Source organism: Fukomys damarensis, unplaced genomic scaffold (assembly GCF_012274545.1).
Source record: "Fukomys damarensis isolate Sample0158 unplaced genomic scaffold, DMR_v1.0_HiC HiC_scaffold_35, whole genome shotgun sequence".
In the NCBI taxonomy this organism is placed as follows: domain Eukaryota; kingdom Metazoa; phylum Chordata; class Mammalia; order Rodentia; family Bathyergidae; genus Fukomys; species Fukomys damarensis.
Window position 1 is genome coordinate 10662803 of NW_022900947.1, and position 6848 is coordinate 10669650.

General features: G+C 38.0%; 1 long non-coding RNA gene across 1 annotated transcript in view; it reads left to right on the forward strand.

Moving 5' to 3' along the window:
• LOC104874692 overlaps positions 1–6848 on the forward strand; it is a 23573-nt gene that overhangs the window by 11762 nt on the left and 4963 nt on the right. Inside the window, exon 3 of the long non-coding RNA XR_783845.1 lies at positions 4842–4946. This is a non-coding gene — a long non-coding RNA (uncharacterized LOC104874692). The remainder of the gene's footprint in view (positions 1–4841; positions 4947–6848) is intronic.

Consider the following 6848-nt stretch of genomic DNA (forward strand, 5'->3'; position numbering starts at 1 on the left):
AAAAAAAAAAAAAAAAAAGCAAGGTGGCAGAAATCAATAAAGGTGGAGAATATGTGAAGAACATGCAGAGGGGACAGAGATAGGACACAGCCAGGCAGTCTAGCTCGAGAGTCCTTGATTTTAGTGTTCAGACCATGCTAGTTTCCCATAGTAATTCAGAACGGATAAATGAACTCCTCAAGAATTGACTGTCTTAATACATCAAGGACTGATTCTTCCTTTACTTTTTGAAATTAAAATTTATTTTTAAACTAAGACACAAATTATTCATACTTATAGGTACCATGTGATGTTTCAGTACATGCATATGTCATGTAATGTTAAATCTGGATAAACATATCTCTCTCTGCAGGCTTTTATCCTTTTTATGGTGAAAACATTCAAACTCCTTTCTTCTGGTTTTTTGACATATCGAGTAAAATATTATGGTCTTTATTCACCCAACTCTGCAATAGCATGCCAGAGCCATTTACTCCTGGCTACAACTTTGTGCCTTTTCATCAACCTTGCCATACCTTTCCCTTCTCCATATTCTCCCTGGACTCTGGTAATCACTACACTACTCTCAACTTCTATGAGACAAACATTTGTTACATTCTGCTCATGAGTGATCTAATCTGGTACTTGTTTTTTAATGCCTAGATTATTTCATTTGGCATAATGATCTCCATTTCCATCTATGTTGTTACCAATGATATAATTCCATGCTTTGCATGGCTGTGTATATGTACCCTTTTTTAAATTCACACATCAGTTGATGGACATTTAGTTTGTTTCCATTTCTTGGCTATTGTGAATAATGTTACAACAAACATGGAAGTGTATATGCTTTGTGGGCATGTTACATTTATTTCCTTTGGCTAATCAGCGATGAGACTGCTGGAACTAATGATAGTTCTTTTATTAATTTTGAGTAACTTCATACTGTTTTCCAAGTGGCTGTACTAATTTACATTCCCACCAATAGCATGCAAGTATTCTCTTTGCTCCACATCCTCACCAGCACTTATTTGTATTTTTGATAATGATACATTATGGTGATACGGACTTGTATTTCTCTGATGATTAGTGATGCTGAGTATTTTCCACATACCTGTTGGCTATTTGTCTTGCTTCTTTTGAGAAATTCACATTCAGGTCTATTACACATTTAGAATTGGGTTCTCTGGGGCTTTCTGCAATTAGTTTTTTAGAATTCCTTATAGATTATGGATATTAATCTATTGCAAGATGTATGTTTGCAATTTCTTGGGCTTAGTTTTTTCGTTTTATTGTGTTGTTTGTTTCATTGTGCAGAAGCTTCTTAGTTTGATGTAATCCTATTTGTCTATTTCAGTTTTTGTTTCCTGAGTTTTTGAGATCTTGTCCAAAATTTTTTTGCCTATTTTAATGTTTTGAAATATTTCATCTTCGTTTAATTCTAGTGGTTTTGTAGGTTCAGATCTCACATTTAAGTCTTTAATCCATTTTGAATTGACTTTTGTTACTAGTCATAGAAGGCTCATTTTACTCTTCTGCATGTAAGTATCCAATTTTCACAACAACACTTGTTGAAAAGACTGTCTTTTCTTTAATGCCTGCTATTAGCATTTTTGTTAAAAAAAAAATCAGTTCGAGGTAGATGTGTAGGTTTGCTTTTGGCCCATCCATTCTGTTCCATTTGTCTGTTTTTATGTTCATAGCAAACTGGTTTTTATTACTACAGCTTTGTAATATATTTTGGGTAATCTATTGTCTTTGTCTTGTTCTGTTTGTTCAAGATGGCTTTGGCTATTTGGGTTTTTTCCCTTTTTGTATTTCCATACAAAATTTAGGGTTGTTTATTCTAGTTCTCAAAAGAACATTATTGGTATTCTGAAAGAGATCAAATTAAACCTGTATATTGCTTTGGGTAAGTATGGATATTTTCATATCATTGATTCATTAAATCCATGAATATGGGATATTTTTCTTAGGGTAAAGGCTTGAAGGAAATGGCTTTAATGCAGGAGCTTGAAAAACAGGTAAGATCATCTTGCTAGGCCATCATTCCACTCAGCACAGGAAAAGGTGTTGTAATATGTAAATGCTGAAGTTGACCTATGTGGTCTCAGGCTTGGCTAGACTCTGGATGAGTTGTCTTCCTGGATGAAACACTCTGATGCAAGAAGCAATTCATAAACCTTGTAGCACTGCTCTTTCACCGGGTCTTGTGCTTCATCAGTTTTTTGTGCTTTTAAGGGTCTTCAGCCTTCACTTCTAAAACATAGGTGTTTATCAGTGGTGTTGATATGGTTGAGCATAGGGCCACATGGTTTAATTAATGCATACTACATGGGAAATTTGAATCTGAAATTGCTGCTAATTAGCCCTAGTCATTTAAATCTTAGCCTCAGCTTCATCGCCTTTCAAGTGGGTCCACAGTGGTTTGTGAATTTTGAAGAAGGTTATGTGTTTCCTAGTCAACATTTACTTAGTGCAGATGCGTACCTGGCTGTTTCCAGATTAATACCATCATTAACTTCCTTCCTTACTATAAACAAACAAACAAAAAAAATAGCAAGGAAGAAACCCAAGACTTAGGTGTGCAGGAAAGAGAAATGGCTGAAAATCACCTCAACTATGTATATTTTTAAGATTCTGCTGAAAAGTTCCTCCAAGTGCTAATCTTCCAGGGTACTTCAGAATTCATTCTAACTTTACATATTTCATCTTGGAGCAGAAGAGTAGTAAAATGGAATGTATAACTCTTCCCATCTTTGAAAGTAGCTTAAGGGTTAATTCACTGACTGGTGATTCAAAAATTACACCTGAATTATTTCACAGTCATTTTCCTAAAGAGGCTGGTGGAACTCCTAGAAGCAGTGTTTTTACAGGTGCTTTAGTCCTTCAGCCCCCAAGAGATCACTCAAGAAGAATAAAACTTTAGCTGATGATATGAGAACCGGAGGATAATATAATAAGAAGTGTTAAATGACTGCAGCAAATCCAGAATTTGCTGTTTCCTAACAGCAATTCCTTCTTTTTTGTTGACAAAAAAGAAGTCATGAGATTCTCTGTAGCCATTTAAGATCAAGGAGATCCTGAATAGGTCAGATACTTCCAAAGTTTTGGGGACCACATTTTTAATTAAATAAGTACAAGAGAGATAATGTCTCCCACAGGAGCTGTTGTTCATGATTAAATGATTCAATAGTTACTCATTCTTAGTATCTATATGTCATAGTGTCTTGATCTGTATAATATGAACAAAAATTGCATCTATTTCAAAAAGTTATTATAAAGATTCAATGAGAAAATTAATTTGAGTGTCTTAGAATGGTGCCTGGAATACAGTAAGCACTCAGTAAGTTAGCTATTCTCTATCTTATTAATTGCTTTCTTCCAGCAAACTTGCAGCATCTACTATGTGGTACTATGATAAGTCATAGTGTATCAGGCTTATTGTTGCAAACAACAGGATCTATTCTAGCTAATTTATGTGGAAGTGGAATTAGTCAGAAAGGATATTTGGTAGGTTAGAGCATCTCTAGGAGGGCAGCTGTTGGCCAAGATCAATGGCCAAAGAGTCAGTTTCTACCTTAGGGTTTCTCCTGGGGACCTTCTGCTGCTGCCACCAGTAAGAGGCTCCTCAGTCTGCAGTCAGAGGAAAGTTTTATCTCCAACTTGTTGGAATGGATCCCTTATGCCCCCCCACTTCTCCTGGTCCGTGCATCTGAACTGAATTCATTCATGAGTTCAACCGGTTGGAAGAGGTCATATGTCTTACTGATCTAGGTGCACAAGAATCTTGTAAAAGCAGTTTCAGGATTTTAACTTTGTAAGAGCCCTCAAAAGTGTTGATAAATATGCACTGTTTATCCTCCAGAAGCTCAGTGCAGTGACAAGAATGGGATATAAATCAATCAATACTACAGAAGTACTATGATCCAGCAAATATTTAGTACTATTATCCAGCAAATATTTACTTTCACTTCTCTATAGGGTGATCTGCTTGACATTAGAAAAGATAACATGATTGTTTTAGTCTGTGGAATTATGAATGGAAATGATGACTTGTTAGATATAAGCAGAAAGGTGCTTCAGATTTTCTCTTGTGCCTTCACTCTCTACTACAGAAACTTCACATTTATTATATGAAAATGGGATTCTCCATCAACCTGGATTGTTGAATTAAGGAGGCATGTGGGTCAGATCCTATCTCAATAACATTGAACCTATAGCTGCAATGCAAGCAAGAAATGCTTATTTGTGTTTGTAAGTCTTTGACTTTGAACTTGGTTTATTAGGCAGCATTACTGTGGACGAAGCTAACTGATACAAAGAAATAATGGCAGATATAGGCACACACAATTTTGGCAGAAACCTAGGGTAGTAAGTAAGTAATTTGGCTTCTGTGGGGAGGACATCACAAAGCAGGCAGACATTAAGAAAATATCTGGAAGTATTTAGAATTTGCCTAGGTAGCAGGGAAAGTAATTTCAGGATAAAATACCCATATGTAAATGCTCAGCAAATTGAAATAATAAAGCACATGTTGGGAAATTCAATGACGTAACCCCACTATTTCCCAATGTGGCAATTTAAGTGTTATCTCTGAAAAAAGCTGTACTATTTTTCTTACTATTATTATTTAAATTAATTTACTTCCTCATATTTCCATGTTTCTAAATATTGTTATAAATACATTTATAAATCTCAAGCTTGATATCTTAATTCTTTTTGTAATGCATTAAAATTAAATGTTTAGCCATTAAAAGTTTTAAAGAATAGTTTTCCGTTTGCCACCAATTTTGTATGCTTTGTGCTGTCCCTGACATTACTGCCCACTTCTGAAATATCCCTTCTTCCCTGCTTTATAGCTAATAGAACCACGATACATTAGTGGAAGCACCAGGCTCACTTCTCCTGACTCCTCTGAAGTCACTTCCTGGGTGTCTGTAGGAACGAATTCTGGCCAATGAAATGTAAGTCCACTGGGTGGTGCTTTGGGGAAGGCTATTGTTTTTCTGAAGAAAAACATGTAGCTGGCAGGCACTGTTTGCTTTTTATTACCCTATTCCCTCTCCATCATTTTCTGGAGCATAGATTCAGTGTCTGGATGTGTAGCAGTCGCCTTGAACTTGTAGGCATGAAAGACATATGTGAAGGATGGCAGAGAACAAAGCTGGTCCTTTCTTTGGAAGCTGCTATGACCCAGGGTCTGTCTTTGTTTGTGCCAGAATAAGTGCTGCCTCTTACATGCAGCCAAAACAGTCTTTGCTGGTACATGTGTTCTAGCAAACCATGGGTAGAGCCCAGGGCGCAGGTCTGGGAGGCCAGGAAACCATTCCCAAAAGGCAGGAAAGCATCACATCTCAAAGAGCCTTGGGAAGCAGGCAGACAGGTACAGGGTTTTACCAAATACAACAACATGAAGCTCTTTAGAAGTCAGAGCTTCTCAGATTTAGGACCAAGTATAATCATCTAGACACTTTTAGTCCTTCTTGCATTAACACAGAACTCATCTGGGAGCCACATCTTCTTTTTAGATCAAACCACTGTAACTACCAGCTGTTAAAATCACAAAAGGCCTAGGCTTCAGTCATAGACACCTACATTAGTTTTGTAGAGCAGCCATAAATCTGGTTTTACTCCCTAGTGTCTGACCCAAGATTTTCTAAGACCCTTGGGATCTCTGAAGTGATGATTGCTTTTGGATGCTAACACGAACACTGGTGGTTGGGGTCTCCAGACAGCAGCAGAGTGGAACGTGGTCATCAGGCCTGTTGAGCAAATTAGAAACTCAGCTTCATCCCTGACTTCCTGGGAAAGGAGAGGGATTGGAGATTAAATTAATCACCAGTGGCCAGTGATTTGGTCATTTACACCTTCCTAATGAAATCTTCATAGAAATTCTGAATGATGGAACTTAGAGCTTCTGGGTTGGTGAACATATCCTTTCACTGGGAGGATGGTGTACCCCAAATTTCATGGGGATAGAAATCCCTGTTCTTGGGATCCTTCTGCTTCTTACCCTATGTCCCCCTTTCTCTGACAATTCTCTTGGATCCTTTACAATTTTTTTATAATAAACTCATAGTAAGTAAAATGTTTTCCTGAATTCTGTGAGCCATTGCTGCAAATTTTCATACATAAGGGGTAATTCTGGGAGCCCCTGATTTGTATCCAAGTTGAACAGAAATATAGGTAAACTTGGGAATCCATTAGTTATACTTGGCGTCTGAAGTGAGAATTGACTTGTGAAACTGAGCAGCCCTCAACCTGTGAGATCTGTGTCAACTCTGGGTCGTTGCTGTCAGAATTGAGTTCCATGTAGGACACACCCAATTGGCGTCTCTAGGGGACTGGAGAATTTCCAATGTAGGCAGCCCACACATTTTGTGTCAGATGAGTTGTGACTAGGGAGACCATTTTCCTCCGGCTTTATTCCCAGATAAGGTTGCATTCACAGGTGCTGGGAGTTAGAACTTCTACATCTTTATGGAGGACACGATTCAGCCCCTACAATGCTCACCTCTTCTAGAGCTGTTAATATCAGATGCTAGGCACTGGTATGGATTCGAAAGCAAGTGCTGTGAGAGGGCAAAACATTGCAAAGAACATGTGCTGGTACACTGATGGAAGAGAGTACAATAGCCTGAAGAAGCGGAGAGGTGGAGAAGAGAGGCACTGGGCCTGTCCCTTACTGGCTGGGGTCTGGGAAACTATGTCTCTACCTTGGTTTCAGTTCTCAGAGCAGTATAATAGTCTTGACTGGTCTTGTGAAAAGTGCCAGAGTCAAAATACAGTCACTTGTGTCAATCTGCGAGAATGAGAGTTACAGATACACACACACACACACACACACACACACACACACACACACA